General features: G+C 40.8%; 1 protein-coding gene across 1 annotated transcript in view; it reads right to left on the bottom strand.

Moving 5' to 3' along the window:
- Window positions 1-16,663, bottom strand: part of AFG2A (AAA ATPase AFG2A) — a 701,600-nt gene that overhangs the window by 302,967 nt on the left and 381,970 nt on the right. The window lies entirely within an intron of this gene.

The raw sequence follows: 16,663 nt of genomic DNA, 5'->3' as shown, positions 1-16,663 counted from the left end.
GGGAAGCAGACAGCGAGGGACCTGACGGACACCGGAATGTGAGTATGTACTGTATGGTTTTTTTTTACATTTACGATGTACCGCACAAAGAATTCACATGCTGCAGAAAAAAATGCACAGCAAATACTCAAGAAATTTTCTGATCACGTGCACAACACTTCAGGATTGTCATTAAATTAGCTTGCATAAGGATCCCATAGTGTTTTTTGGCCCATTTCAGAAAAAAATGATGCAAAAATGCATCAAAAAACGCACTGTGTGCACACAGCCTTACGGTTTGGGCAAGATAATTAGATTTGGTAGTTAGTATGAAAGAAGGTGGTAAAAATACTTCAGCAGCATGTCCATTTATGCTTCCATAAATGAGACTAGTGAATGACTAGAAGAAGTAATAAGAATGGCAAAAAAAATCCCAGGAAAGAAAATATAATTAATCTCCCATTTTGCTAGTTTGTCACATAACAAGACAGCAATGTTTCAACCTTATTAGACAACTCTTTGTCAAGGGGAAAAAACAGGGTATACACTCACATTTATATTACCCCTCATTAATTAGACACTTTGTATATTCAGCCAATTACAGTAGCTATAATAAAAAAAATCATTTAGAAAGTAGAAAATGTTGTTATAGACTCATGAATAATCATGAATATACGTCATATGTACAAGCAAGTATATTGAGAAAACTACACAATAATTAGCGTAATGGGTAGACCCATGGCTTACAGAGAAGTAGGGATTCCATTAATGAATTGTGCGTATTGCGCATGCACACATAATAGTAATATAAATATAAAAAAAAACATTCTTGATCAGAGCGCTAAGCTCAGCCAACCAATTAAAGATGTATAGATAACCCTCAACCTATAACAGTATAGTTATGCGCGGATGAAGATATGTTCCTCATGTGAAAAGAGAATCATATAATTGAACAAATAGATGCACATAAATAAAACTAAGGAAGGGCAAATAATTTGTAGCACCAGCAAGAAAATACAATAAAATAAAGAAGGAAAAGATAAATATGAAATAAAGAACATCGCTCTGGTGGGCATCCTAAACATCAAATGATTATGGCGTCCAACTGTCCCATACATGGGTAGGAGTGCAGCAACAAGACTTGGGCCATAGGATGTATCAACATAATATAGTAATAAAATCGTGAGGGAGGCAAAGGTACCATGTAAGGTGAGACAGAAATAGAAAAACCAGCTCACCTGTTAGGCATGTGTTGTGGGAAGCACGGATGTCGTGTAGTCATCACGTGGAACAAATGTAGCAAGAAAAGGAAAATCCAGCTTCCAAAAAAATTCCAAATTTATTGTGAATAAAACATGAAGCCCAGTAGGATGAATTCACATGATAGTGAGTAACAGGTTACGCGTTTCGAATAATAGCTTGTTCTTTCTCAAAGCACCATGCAAGGTGAGCTTGTGTCATTGGTCACCAAATACGTTGCACTATTTCCAAAGACAAATATATAATCCATCTGAGGTGCCATGCACACCTTACATTCACATCTACAGGATTAAAGAGTGACCATCGTTTTCATTTTTACTTTGTAAACTAATAGTATACATGGAAATGAGCAACTTTGTAATATATCTTAGGCTACTTTCACACTAGCGTTGTTGGCTGTACGTCACAATGCGTCGTTGTGGAGAAAAAACGCATCCTGCAAAGTTGTCTGCAGGATGCGTTTTTTCCTCATAGACTAACATTACCGACGCATTGCGACGCAGTGCCACACGACAGTTGCGTTGTGTTTTGGCGCACCGCCGCCACAAAAAACGTTACATGTAACGTTTTTTGTGCGCTGGGACCGCCATTTTCGACGGCGCATGCGCGCCGAAACTCCGCCCCCTCCTCCCCGTACCTTACAATGAAGCAGCGGAAGCGTCTTAAGACTGCTTCCGCTGTCCACGTCGGGCATTTTCTTCACAGTATGCGTCGGTACGTCGGGCCGACACAGCGCGACGGCCCCGTACCGACACTAGTGTGAAAGCAGCCTTATCAGAGAAATCTGCTTACATCTCCGCCAGCACGGATCATTCACTTTCAAAATTCTCAATTCTCTGGTAAACTCTGTAATCAGTGGGGACGGATTATTACACAACTCAGATACGAGATGGCAGTTTTATTACAAAAAAAGTTAAAAAGATGGTTACTGTTTAAGACCAGAGAAAGAAGTTATATACGATTATCCATTCAAAAAAATATACGTGGCGCACATTTATGTTAATTGTGCTATAACATCCATCTGCTTAATAAAATAAACTCCACAAACCCATTATAATAGCAAACAAGAATAAGATGACAGAATAAAACGTTACATGCAAACATAACCACGTAAAAAAGAAAGATCGACCAAACTATTATATAACATGGAAAATACTACGTTGATCCTTATCTGTTGATATTTATGGATATTTTAGGGGTCTCGATCTCAGAAAGCCACATAAATACTCAAAGTGGTGTAAACTGAAATACTAGAAGAAAAAAACTAGTTTTAAAATTATCAAAAAGAGAGAAAATGAAATAAAACCAATATCGTTATACCCCCTCCAAGGATGTAGGTTGGCCATCCAATTAAAAATATCAATATTATATCCAACAATCATGCCACATGACATGAGTGTAAGGGTCCCCACTTCATAAATACATATCAATTCCTTTTGTTTGAAAACCAAATTTGGTAACCCCTCTTCTAAGAACTGGCAAATTAACTATGATTTTAGATCTCACTTTGACATATACTTTGTACATTCTCTGCACAATATTTGGCCAAGAGGTAATTCCATGATCTTCCTTTGTATAATGCTCTTATGTTTTCCCATCCGTGTTTTGTCCTCTTGGGTGGTCTCACCCACATAAAGCATACTACATATACTACTATCTACATTTCCTAAAGGTATTGCCCTGGATCAGACTTATCAAGGCAACAGTTTAAGGCCCCGTCACACACAGCGACGCTGCAGCGATACAGACAACGATGCTGATCGCTGCAGCGTCGCTGTTTTGTCACGGTGTGGTCGCTGGGGAGCTGTCACACAGACCGCTCTCCAGCGACCAACGATGCCGAGGTCCCCGGGTAACCAGGGTAAACATCGGGTTACTAAGTGCAGGGCCGCGCTTAGTAACCCGATGTTTACCCTGGTTACCAGCGTAAAAGTAAAAAAAACCAAACACTACATACTTACCTTCCGCTGTCTGTCCCCCGGCGTTCTGCTTCTCTGCACTGTGTAAGCACAGCGGCCGGAAAGCAGAGCGGTGACGTCACCGCTGTGCTGTGTTTTCCGGCTGGCCGGCGCTCACAGTGCAGAGAAGCAGAACGCCGGGGGACAGACACTGGAATGTTTAAGTATGTACTGTTTTTTTTTACTTTTACGCTGGTAACCAGGGTAAACATCGGGTTACTAAGCGCGGCCCTGCGCTTAGTAACCCGATGTTTACCCTGGTTACCAGTGAAGACACCGCTGAATCCGTGTCACACACACCGATTCAGCGATGTCAGCGGGAGATCCAGCGACCAAAAAAAGGTCCAGGCCATTCCGACACGACCAGCGATCTCACAGCAGGGGCCGGGTCACTGGTATGTGTCACACATAGCGAGATCGCTACTGAGGTCGCTGTTGCGTCACAAAACTTGTGACTCAGCAGCGATCTCGCTATGTGAGACGGGGCCTTTACTCTTGAGAAATTAGCAGACTTTTGTGTTAACAAATACCATTGTATATCAACACTGCTACTGGAGCCTACATCCAACATGTTCCCAAAGTTCCTCCTATATGCCATAATTGAAGTATTTTGGAAGTTACAAATTTTGGAGTGAAGTGCAACTTTTTTGTAAAATGCCCAACTCACTTTGTAATTACTGTGTAACTGGCCCACTTATTAGAAAATATAGAAACAAAATTAATTCTGTTCTTACTATGTGTATGATTGGTCTTGTAAAAAGCATTATGTTGTGTCATGTGGTTTTATGCCTTTTTTAATATTGTTTTAGAATTGCTAAGCACCAGGAATCAGTTGCACATTACATCAACATTATGAATCAATTTGTAATCTTCATAAGAAATACATCTTACTCTTAGGGTATGTGCACACGTCCGGATTTATTGCAGAAATTTCCTGAAGAAAACCGGAAATTTTCTGCAAGAAATCCGCATTTTTTTTTTGCAATTTTTTTTCCGTTTTTTTCGCGTTTTTTTAGCATTCTGCAAGTGTAATTAGCTTGCAGAATGCTAAAGTTTTCCAAGCGATCTGTAGCATCGCTTGGAAAACTGACTGACAAGTTGGTCACACTTGTCAAACATACTGTTTGACAAGTGTGACCAACTTGTTACTACAGATGCTGCTTATGCAGCATCTATAGTAAAAGATAGAATGTTTAAAAATAATTAAAAAAATAAAAAATGGTTATACTCACCCAGACGATCTCCTCAGCGGCGTCCGTTCCTATAGATGCCGGTGTGGTTCAGGACCTGTGATGACGTCGCGGCTTGTGATTGGTCGCGTGAGTCACATGAGCGGTCACGCGACCAATCACAAGACAGTGACGTCATCGCAGGTCCTGAACCACACCATCTATAGGAACCGAAGAGAGAGCATGCACCGGAGAGGCGGGAACACTTCGGGGTCCATCAAAGGGTGAGTATAGGACTATTTTTTATTTTAATTCTTTTTTATTGACCAATTATATGCTGCCCAGTTCCGTGGAGGAGAGTCTCCTCTCCTCCACCCTGGGTACAAACCGCACATAATCTGCTTACTTCCCGCATGGTGTGCACAGCCCCGTGCGGGAAGTAAGCAGATCAATGCACTCCTAGGTGTGCGGAATCCCCGCAATTCCGTATTTTTAATGAACATGTTGCTTTTTTTTCCGCGATGCGATTTTTTCGCGGAAAAAATCGCAACATTTGCACAAAAAATGCGGAATACCCTGTAAATAATAGGAGGCATATGTAAGCGTTTTTTTCGCGTTTTTATAGCGAAAAACGCGAAAAAAACACGAAAAATCCTGAACGTGTGCACATGGCCTTAATAATGGGCTCCATGGAAATAAATTCACCATTGCCCTGGGATTTTAATGCAAAAATTGAATTGACTAACAGTCAGTTGGCTTAGAGAAGACATCTGTTTGTAACTGCATGGCTCAAATATAGATTACAGCATCTAGAAACTAGAATGTGTTATAGTAAACTGCAGTTGTCGATATATGTGGTTTAACATACTATGAAATTCAGACACTAGTTCCTAAGAGCCTGTCTAAATAACAAATATGTCATCAACATATCTCAGCCAGCAACGGATATGCGCCTAATATGAGGGAGCATAAAATGTAATTATTTTCCTTGGCCACCATGTAGATATTAGTATAAGTTGGTGCGACATTAGAGCCAATGACGGTACCGCAATACTTCAAGTAAAAATTATATTCAAACAGAAAATTATTACGGTATAAGTTTGAATTTCAAAAACTTAAAAATATATTGTAATTTATGAGACGTACACCTGTAACATCCTGTACTGCTGAGATCCCTTTATCATGTGCAAATTATGTATATAGAGAGCACTCATCAAATAACATTAAAATCTTGCCCGGCTCATAAGAAATCTGTTTTATTGGTAGCCCTGATATATGACAACGCCTTGGCAGCAAACTTCCTCAGAGTTTGATCTAAAAAGATTGCAATGTTATAAAGTGATTGCCTTCCCAAAACTATTGGCCTACAAGGAGAGGGTCAGTAAGGTTTTTGTGAGTTTTGAGCAAAGCATACAGTGGATATGGAAAGTATTCAGACCCCTTTAAATTTTACACTCTGTTTCATTGCAGCCATTTGGTAAATTCAAAAAAGTTAATTTTTTCACATTAATGTACACTCTGCACCCCATCTTGACTGAAAAAAAAACATAATTGTAGAAATTTTTGAAAATTTAATAAAAAAGAAAAACTGAAATATCACATGGTCATAAGTATTCAGACACTATGCTCAGACACTCATATTTAAGTCACATGATGTCCATGTCCTTGTGATCCTCTTTCAGAAGGTTCTACTCCTTCTTTGGAGGCTAGCTGTGTTTAATTAAACTGATAGGACTTGATTTGGAAAGGCACACCTGTCTATATAAGACCTCACAGCTCACAGTGCATATCAGACCAAATGAGAATCATGAGGTCAAAGGAACTGGCCAAGGAGCTCAGAGACAGAATTGTGGCAAGGCACAGATCTGGTCAAGGTTACAACAGAATTTCTGCAGTAATAGTAATATATGGTCTTGAACTCAGTAATGCGCCTGCTGGTGTAGTTGGTTTAGGTTGTTTGAGCCACAGGTGGCAACTACAGTTTTTGAAGCTCAAATTAATACACGAATGCCCTTTAAAGGGAACCTGTCACCTGAATTTGGCGGGACCAGTTTTGGGTCATATGGGCGGGGTTTTCGGTTGTTTGATTCACCCTTTCCTTACCCGCTGGCTGCATGCTGGCCGCAATATTGGATTGAAGTTCATTCTCTGTCCTACGGAGTACACGCCAGCGCAAGGCAATATTGCCCATATGACCCAAAACTGGTCCAGCCAAATTCAGGTGACAGGTTCCCTTTAAGCACGGCTATTCTTTATGCCAAATGTGGCTGAATTGGAGACAGTCTCTGATGGTAGTGTGAATATAGCCTTAATCAGGATCTAAGAAAAATCATTGCATGATAACCTAACATTACAGATATAAAAGCACATATATTGTTGCAACGATGGAACAGATAAAGTAGTGAATAGAAAGAACATAGTTATGGTTTCCTTCTGTACATAATGAACTTGTCATACCTATCAAGTGCAAGCAATAACATCTGTTCAGGAGCACAACAATTATCAGCACAAAACAGTATCTGTTTACAGGCGCATAAAACAAAGGGGCAGCAGCTTCAGACAGTCGCTCGCTGCAGGACAAAATGCAAAACAAAGTACACATTTGTAAGGAGAACATTACAAAGATAAAATATCCCTTTGATCCAAGCATGTACTTCTTCTACAAAGTCTTCCCAGAAAATAGAAACCTACAGACACTATTTCCCATGTCCCTAACCCCTTTCTAATTAGTCACATGTTCTGAAAAGCTGCACACATAGGAAGATATGGCCTGGTAACTATTAACATGGTATAGGTTTCTCATTCTTACCATGTAAGTCCCACTGGCTAGAAATGAGCATTTAGATAGGAAATGCAAATTACTGCCACATTATTTATCCTATTGGCTATTAGCTCTCTCTACGGCATATTTAAAGATTAGTCATTTAAATAAAAAGTTATGCCGTGTTCTAGCATATATTCAATTTAATTTAATTGCTAGTTAAAAAAAAATATATTTGTTTGTTCTGAATAGAAATCTATCAGTAGGCATTTTAAACTAAAAACCCAACATATACAGTAATTATGTTATCATACCTTTTTGGATTATGTCCAGAAATTCCTACGTGAACTAATTGCATCAGGAGCAAACACGCTCTGTAGTTTGACAGTTGCTACAATGTATCAGTAGGAGTAAACAACATAAAGGACAACAATGATTTGCCATATGCAAATCTGCAGCGGATTCCAGGGAAAACAGATTTATTTCAAAATCCACAATAGATTCAATATTCCATATGGATTATTCCAGAAAATGTGAATGGTATATAAAAATTCTTCAATCAATTGCTTTGCTGTTAGTATGTCAGCAGATTCTGTCAGAATTTCAGCATGGAACCCACATTTAAATTTTCAGTAAACCCTAAACTTGCGGTACAAACATGGCTGCTCCTAAATTAAAAAGGGTGTCCACTAATTTTCGACTGCCTACCTATCGATAGGATATGTCATCAATGTCTGGTCAGCCGGGGTCGGAGACCCAACACCCCTGCTGATCAGCTGATTTGAATAGGAGGCGGATGTGTAGTACCTTGGGACAGTCACTACAAGAAGACAGCCAGCTCCTCAAGAGAGTACTTCCGGCCGGTGGCTCCTGCAGTTTTTCTCCTACTCAAATGAATGGGAAAAACACACAGGTATCCAAAATGCACCACAAATGCCCATATTTTGCACGTGTTAACTGCAAACACTAGTTTTTGCTGCAGAAAAATCTGCTGCAAATATTAAACATGTACAGGTAGCAATAGCAGTTAGGGACTGTACACACGTTATTTATTTAGTGCAGAAATTTGTGCATCTCTTGGCAGGAAAAAAGACAGCTTAAAATAGGGGCATTTTTACCGTAGATTTGGAGCAGATTTTTGCTCACTCAAAAGTATGGGTGAAATCTGCAGCAAAATGCTGAAAGAATTGACATGCAGATGATTTCAATCTGCACCAAGTCAAACGTAAGCAATGTGTGCATGAGACTTCCGGATTCTCATTCACAGTGCTGGCTTCAGGTTTTGTGTAGTTCAGTGCTGAAAAACTGGAACAAAACCGTGACAAATCTGCAACATGTGCACAGCCCCTTGGAAGGATTAGGTCTGTTTTGCTCTTCTGCCTTTGGATGTAAACAAAGACGTTCATATTCACTAGGAGCAAACTAACCTTGAAAGTGTTTTAAAAAGGAATTAAACCCCGAAAGAAATAAAAAAAAATTGACAAAATAAACTTGTATCGGATTAAATTGGTTCTCATCTTCTAGGAAACACGTATCCACAACATAGCAAGGGCAGGGACACCACAATTCAGACTCCGCATAAAGCCCTCCATGCCACGGCGGCAGCCATCTTGGATGCAGAAGGATCAAAATGCCGGTCTCAGCGGAGAATACCGTGGGAGTTAAACAGAAGCACCGGGTGACATTTCTTTTGGCCACGGTGGATTGTCGCATTAATGTACAGATAAAAATACTGTCAAGAAAACAACTTTATCTTTATCAGTGATTGAAACATCAAAGAAACAATAACATACAGTAGGTTACACGTGTGGTAAATCTGACTGTCCCACTGCGGTTTGAAAACTGTCCTTGCTACAGTCAAGTGTACAAAAACCAATGTACCATCCATAAGTGCGAGGATTTATCAGTTTTTTTTTTCATTATTTTAATACATCTCCTGTTTATAGCCGTTCTATAAACGGAATAACTGCATTTCAGCACTACAGAAATATTACCTAGCTCACCTGTTTGATAAGTTATGTAAAAAGAACCTACAAAAAAATGGAGGCTTAAAAAAGTCCAATAAAACTAGCAAACTTAGTAAACGTATTCGAAAGAAAGAAGTAGTTCTGCCCCACATAGCGGTCACTGTGTTAGGCGTCAAAGAAGAGGAGCGCTCTCGTAACCCAGAAGAAAAACAGACCGGAAACTGTGGGAAGATGGCGATTAGTATTTTACTACATTCGCACTACATCACATACATGATTAGGACTATTTAGGTAAAAAAATGTTCTACTTGGACTTCTTTAATAGTTAAATAAAAGCAAGTTTCTATATTTTTTACACCAGATATTCAATTTAAAATTTTACACCAATGAAATATATAAATTTCTATGAATAACTGATTAGGTAATTTATGGTTTTGTGTGGATAAATGTCAACTGTTCAGTCTAATTTTACTTAATCTGTTTGGTGGAATGCATCATCGAGCACTGGCTCTCCACATACAGAACTTCTTCTGGACATCTCTATTGTCTGTGGTCATATTTTACTCATCCTTACAATTAATGACGACTTTGTACATTGATTGGGGAGCCTAGCGTGGGTCTTTCTGGTGACTAGCTTTAGCTCTACTTTATTGTTGGTCAGGCTTTGTGTCATGGCATTATTGTATCACTTGTGCATTGTCGCACTGTGGACTTGATGTAGGATATTATTTATTCAAGTCCTGCTTTTTCCCCATTTCGGTGCTTTATGTAGGATTTGCCTTCGTACTATCTGCTTTCACCACAAATACTGTGTATTTTTTTGGCTTATGATTATGTCTTACAGTTACCTATTTTCAATCATGTATTAATAAAGATGGCTACTTATTTCAAATAGATGGCTTATTATAGGTGAATGCATTATAATTAATAGTGGTATGTTTTCCTTCTGAACAAATACTGCCATATGTGATAAAGAGCAGAATGGAGCTGAACCACTCTCTAATTACTACTTGAGCCTTCACTATAAACTTTACAGTGGCACCGAGCCACACTTGAGTTATGACCTCCTGGCATTTAAGAGTTTTGGGATGGCTTTCATCCATGCAGGCTGCTTAGCAGACACAAAGCGCTCGTGAGGATTTCATTTCACTATGAATTAGTGTCTAACATTGAGAACGCCTTTCATCATTGACTTGGATTGCCTTCAGGTGCCCATAAATTCCTCTGTCTTTGTGTAGCACTTGTCTATCAGACAGTGTCATCAGTTTTACTGCAGGCAAGAGACAGACACACCTCTTCCTGAGACACAGACAAGAGGACAATTACCCAAGCCACTCTCCACATTATCACTCCACATCAGCTCATCACTAACTGCTAATCACCCAGGTCTTGCTAAGGTAAACACATTGCAATTTCCATTCTATTCCTCCCAGGACTCAAGCACTATGGTGACTAATATCAGCAATACACTGACATAGTCCTCATATCACGTTTCAGTCCATTGTAATTGAAACATTTAACCGAAAAGGTCCATTTACACACACTGCCAATCAGTACGATACCGCCGCCAATCGGTGAACCTTTACTGATCAGAGGTCATTTAACCCCTTTACCCCCAAGTGTGGTTTGCACGTTATGGACCGGGCCAATTTTTACAATTCTGACCACTGTCCCTTTATGAGGTTATAACTCTGGAACGCTTCAACGGATCCCGGTGATTCTGACATTGTTTTCTCGTGACATATTGTACTTCATGATAGTGGTAAAATTTCTTTGATATTACCTGTGTTTATTTGTGAAAAAAACGAAAATTTGGCGAAAATTTTGAAAATTTCGCAATTTTCCAACTTTGAATTTTTATGCAATTAAATCACAGAGATATGTCACACAAAATACTTAATAAGTAACATTTCCCACATGTCTACTTTACATCAGCACAATTTTGGAACCAAAATTTTTTTTTGTTAGGGAGTTATAAGGGTTAAAAGTTGACCAGCACTTTCTCATTTTTACAACACCATTTTTTTTAGGGACCACATCTCATTTGAAGTCATTTTGAGGGGTCTATATGATAGAAAATACCCAAGTGTGACACCATTCTAAAAACTGCACCCCTCAAGGTGCTCAAAACCACATTCAAGAAGTTTATTAACCCTTCAGGTGTTTCACAGGAATTTTTGGAATGTTTAAATAAAAATGTACATTTAATTTTTTTTTCACAAAAAATTTACTTCAGCTCCAATTTGTTTTATTTTACCAAGGGTAACAGGAGAAAATGGACCCCAAACGTTGTTGTACAATTTGTCCTGAGTACGCCGATACCCCATATGTGGGGGTAAACCACTGTTTGGGCGCATGGCAGAGCTCGGAAGGGAAGGAGCGCCGTTCGACTTTTCAATGCAAAATTGACAGGAATTGAGATGGGACGCCATGTTGTGTTTAGAGAGCCACTGGTGTGCCTAAACATTGAAACCCCCCACAAGTGACACCATTTTGGAAAGTAGACCCCCTAAGGAACTTATCTAGATGTGTGGTGAGCACTTTGACCCACCAAGGGCTTCACAGAAGTTTATAATGCAGAGCCGTAAAAATAAAACAAACATTTTTTCCCACAAAAATTATTTTTTAGCCCCCAGTTTTGTATTTTTCCGAGGGTAACAGGAGAAATTAGACCCCCAAAGTTGTTGTCCAATTTGTCCTGAGTGCGCTGATACCCCATATGTGGGGGGAAACCACCGTTTGGGCGCATGGGAGGGCTCGGAAGGGAAGGAGCGCCATTTGGAATGCAGACTTACATGGAATGGTCTGCAGGCGTCACATTGCGTTTGCAGAGCCCCTAATGTACCTAAACAGTAGAAACCCCCCACAAGTGACACCATTTTGTAAAGTAGACCCCCTAAGGAACTCATCTAGATGTGTTGTGAGAACTTTGAGCCCCCAAGTGTTTCACTACAGTTTATAATGCAGAGCCGTTAAAATAAAAAATCCTTTTTTTTTCCCACAAAAATTATTTTTTAGCCCCCAGTTTTGTATTTTCCCAAGGGTAACAGGAGAAATTGGACCCCAAAAGTTGTTGTCCAATTTGTCCTGAGTATGCTGATACCCCATATGTTGGGGTAAACCCCTGTGTGGGCACACGGGAGAGCTCGGAAGGGAAGGAGCACTGTTTTACTTTTTCAACGCAGAATTGGCTGGAATTGAGATCGGACGCCATGTCGCGTTTGGAGAGCCCCTGATGTGCCTAAACAGTGGAAACCCCCCAATTATAACTGAAACCCTAATGCAAACACACCCCTAACCCTAATCCCAACGGTAACCCTAACCACACCTCTAACCCAGACACACCCCTAACCCTAATCCCAACCCTATTCCCAACCGTAAATGTAATCCAAACCCTAACCCTAACTTTAGCCCCAACCCTAACTTTAGCCCCAACCCTAGCCCTAACCCTAGCTCTAACCCTAGCCCTAACCCTAATGGGAAAATGGAAATAAATACTTTTTTTAATTTTTTTATTTTTCCCTAACTAAGGGGGTGATGAAGGGGGGTTTGATTTACTTTTATAGCGGGTTTTTTAGCGGATTTTTATGATTGGCAGCCGTCACACACTGAAAGACGCTTTTTATTGCAAAAAAATATTTTTTGCGTTACCACATTTTGAGAGCTATAATTTTTCCATATTTGAGACACAGAGTCATGTGAGGTCTTGTTTTTTGCGGGACGAGTTGACGTTTTTATTGGTAACATTTTCGGGCACGTGACATTTTTTGATCGCTTTTTATTCCGATTTTTGTGAGGCAGAATGACCAAAAACCAGCTATTCATGAATTTCTGTAGGGGGAGGCGTTTATACCGTTCCGCGTTTGGTAAAATTGATAAAGCAGTTTTATTCTTCGGGTCAGTACGATTACAGCGATATCTCATTTATATTTTTTTTATGTTTTGGCGCTTTTATACGATAAAAACTATTTTATAGAAAAAATAATTATTTTGGCATCGCTTTATTCTGAAGACTATAACTTTTTTATTTTTTTGCTGATGATGCTGTTTGGCGGCTCTTTTTTTGCAGGACAAAATGACGCTTTCAGCGGTACCATGGTTATTTATATCTGTCTTTTTGATCGCGTTTTATTCCACTTTTTATTCGGCGGTATGATAATAAAGCGTTTTTTGGCTCTTTTTTTTTCTTACGGTGTTTACTGAAGGGGTTAACTAGTGCGACAGTTTTATAGGTTGGGTCGTTACGGATGCGGCGATACTAAATATGTGTACTTTTATTGTTTGGTTTTTTTATTTAAAGAAATTTATTTATGGGAATAATATATATATATTTTTCTTTATTTAGGATTTTTTTTTTTTTTACACATGTGGAATTTTTTTTTAAAACTTTTTTACTTTGACATCACAGATCGGTGATCTGACAGTTTGCACAGCACTCTGTCAGATCACCGATCTGACTTAGAGCACTGCAGGCTTACCAAGCGCCTGCTCTGAGCAGGCACTCGGTAAGCCACCTCCCGCCCTGCAGGACCCGGATGCCGCGGCCATCTTGGATCCGGGACCTGCAGCGAGGAAGGAGGTAGGAGACCCTCGGAGCAACGCGATCACATCGCGTTGCTCCGGGGGTCTCAGGGAAGCCCGCAGGGAGCCCCCTCCCTGCGTGATGCTTCCCTATACCGCCGGCACACCGCGATCAAGTTTGATCGCGGTGTGCCGGGGGTTAATGTGCCGGGGGCGGTCCATGACCGCTCCTGGCACATAGCGCCGGATGTCAGCTGCGATAGGCCGCGATCGGCCGTGAGCGCGGCCGATCGCGATGGACGTACTATTCCGTCCTTGGGAAGTAGGGCCCACCCCACATGGACGTAATAGTACGTCAATGACAGAAAAGGGTTAATAACCTGTTTACACAGGCAGACCAAAGTAAAGACGAACACGGAGCAATCTATACCAGGTTGCTCAGTGCATGTAGGCTGCCATAGTTCTTGGCACTTTAAGTCCTGCTTACACTTTAAGATGCACACTTGCGAATGATGATCTTTTACACTGCACAAAAGATCATTACACCAGATGAACAAGAGAAGTTTTGTTTGTTCATCTGGTGGTCTGCAGCCTGTTTACAAGGCAAGATAATCAAGAAAGTCATACCGATAACGGTGTTTCTCGGAGCCCATGACAGCACTACGGAGAGAGGGGATCCGCCCTTCAGGGACAGGAAACCTACAGATAAAAGGGCGGTACCTCTCCCTCGCATCAGTTGGTTTACAGAGCATCGGAGGACCTCCAGGTTAGTTTACAACAGAGAAAATACCATATTATAACATTTCTTTAAAAAAAAAAGGAACCCCTAGCCTAAATTGTAATATATAAACTATATAAATCATATGTAATTTAAAGGTGCTCACTGCACTCGTGATGGGAGGGAATAAGCGAGTGCTGTCATGGGCTCCGAGAAACACCGTTATCGGTGAGTAACTATGACTTTCTCGGTCCCCCATGACAGCACTACGGAGAGAATTGCAGAGACTAAGCTTAGGGAGGGACCACCGCCTCAAGAACCCTTCGACCGAAGGTCAGGTCAGACACAGAGGCTAGATTTAATCTATAGTGCCTAAAAAAGGTTGACGGTGATGACCAGGTGGCCGCCTTACAGATCTGTTCTATTGATACCTCTGACCTCTCAGCCCATGAGGTAGCTACTGCTCTTGTGGAATGCGCTCTTATACCGTCCGGGATCGCATTCCCCGTGGATGAATATGCCAACGCTATTGCCTCTTTTATCCACCTTGCCAAGGTACCTTTAGATGCCCGGAATCCTTTTCTGGGACCCTGAAAACAGACAAACAGAGAGCCTTCCTTCCTATACTCCCTGGTGGAATCTAGGTATTGGACTAGGCATCTTCTGACATCTAGATTATGGAAGTTCTGCTCTTTCTCATTTCTAGGGTTCGGGCAGAAGGACGGTAGGGATATTTCCTGTGACCTATGGAATTTTGTCGCCACTTTTGGCAAATAGGCCGGGTCAGGTCTTAGAGTGACTCTATCATCCATGATTTTTGTAAAGGGGGGGTTAGAGGACAGGGCTTGAATGTCGCTTATCCTGCGCGCAGATGTAAAGTCTACCAGAAGAATGGTCTTAAGAGATAGTATTTTAATGGGAATCATGTCTATTGGTTCAAATGGAGGACCATATAATGCCGAGAGTACTAAATTTAAGTCCCATGGGGGCATTTTTTGGGTAACTACAGGTTTTGCTCTTGTTACCGCTTTAATGAATCTTATTATCCATGGGTTGGCTGCAATATTCTGGTTATAGAGTGCACCCAGGGCTGCTATCTGCACTTTAAGAGTACCGCTAACCCCTGTTCCAGACCTTTTTGTAGGAACTCAAGTATTTTATTAATTGAGGGTCCCTCCTGGATTTTAACTTTGGATACAGACAAGAATTTTTTCCATTTTTTCCCATATATTTTAGTAGTAATAGGTTTTCTACATTTTAATAATGTTGCAACCAAGTTGTCTGAAAAGCCTCTTTTTATTAATAGTTCCCGTTCAAAAGCCAGGCTGTCAAATGCAAGTTCGTCTCCTGTGGGTGGAAGATCGGTCCTTGCTGAAGTAGGTCTGGCAAATTCGGTAGAACCCATGGGTCTGAGACCGATAGCATCCTTAGCCAGGAAAACCATGTCCTTTTTGGCCAGAATGGGGCAATAAGGATCATTTTTGTTTTGTCCTCTCTGACTTTCCGAATGACTGCCGGAATTAGAATGGTTGGTGGAAAAGCGTATGTCAGTTTGTGTGTCCATGGAATCAGAAAGGCATCCAGAGCCTGGGGATTCCCTTCCGGGCTTAGAGAACAAAATTTGCTTACTTTTTTGTTTTTGCAATTGGCGAACAAGACTATTGTTGGGGTTCCCCACATTCTCATGATCTGGTTGTAGACAGACTGATTCAGGGACCACTCGCCTTGTTTCAACTGGGTTCGACTCAAGTAATCTGCTTTCTCGTTTTTTGAACCTTGAATATGTAGTGCAGAAAGGGATAGTAGATTTGTTTCTGCAAGGCTGATAATTTTGGCAGAGGAATTCATCAGTGACCGAGACCTTGTTCCTCCCTGGTGATTTATATAGGCTACTGTCACTATGTTGTCCGAGAAGATTCGGACATGATGTCCCCAAATGTAGGTAAGGAATGATAGAAGAGCACGATGCACCGCCCAGAGTTCTTTTTGATTTGAGGATGCTGACAGTTCCTGAATTGACCAGTTGCCCTGAGCCACTCTGTCTGCCATGTGGGCCCCCCACCCCCTGGGACTCGCATCGGTTGTTATCACCCGAGATATTTTTGGTACCCAAGGAATCCCTTTTGAGATATTCTGGTTCTTTCCCCACCAGAGAAGGGAATGAATAACGGAGGAATTTAGAATGACCCTGCTTTCCAAATTGTTTTTTAATATTAACTGCCATTCTAGTATGTGCCACTGAAGCTCCCTTGTGTGGAATTGTGCGAAGGGTATCGCCGGCAGGCATGAAGATAGAGAGCCCAGCAGTGACATTGCCCTCCTTAGAGTCA

Source organism: Ranitomeya variabilis, chromosome 1 (assembly GCF_051348905.1).
Source record: "Ranitomeya variabilis isolate aRanVar5 chromosome 1, aRanVar5.hap1, whole genome shotgun sequence".
Taxonomy (NCBI): Eukaryota; Metazoa; Chordata; class Amphibia; order Anura; family Dendrobatidae; genus Ranitomeya; species Ranitomeya variabilis.
The sequence above is the reverse complement of the archived record's forward strand: the minus strand, read 5'-3'. Positions and strand labels throughout refer to the sequence as shown.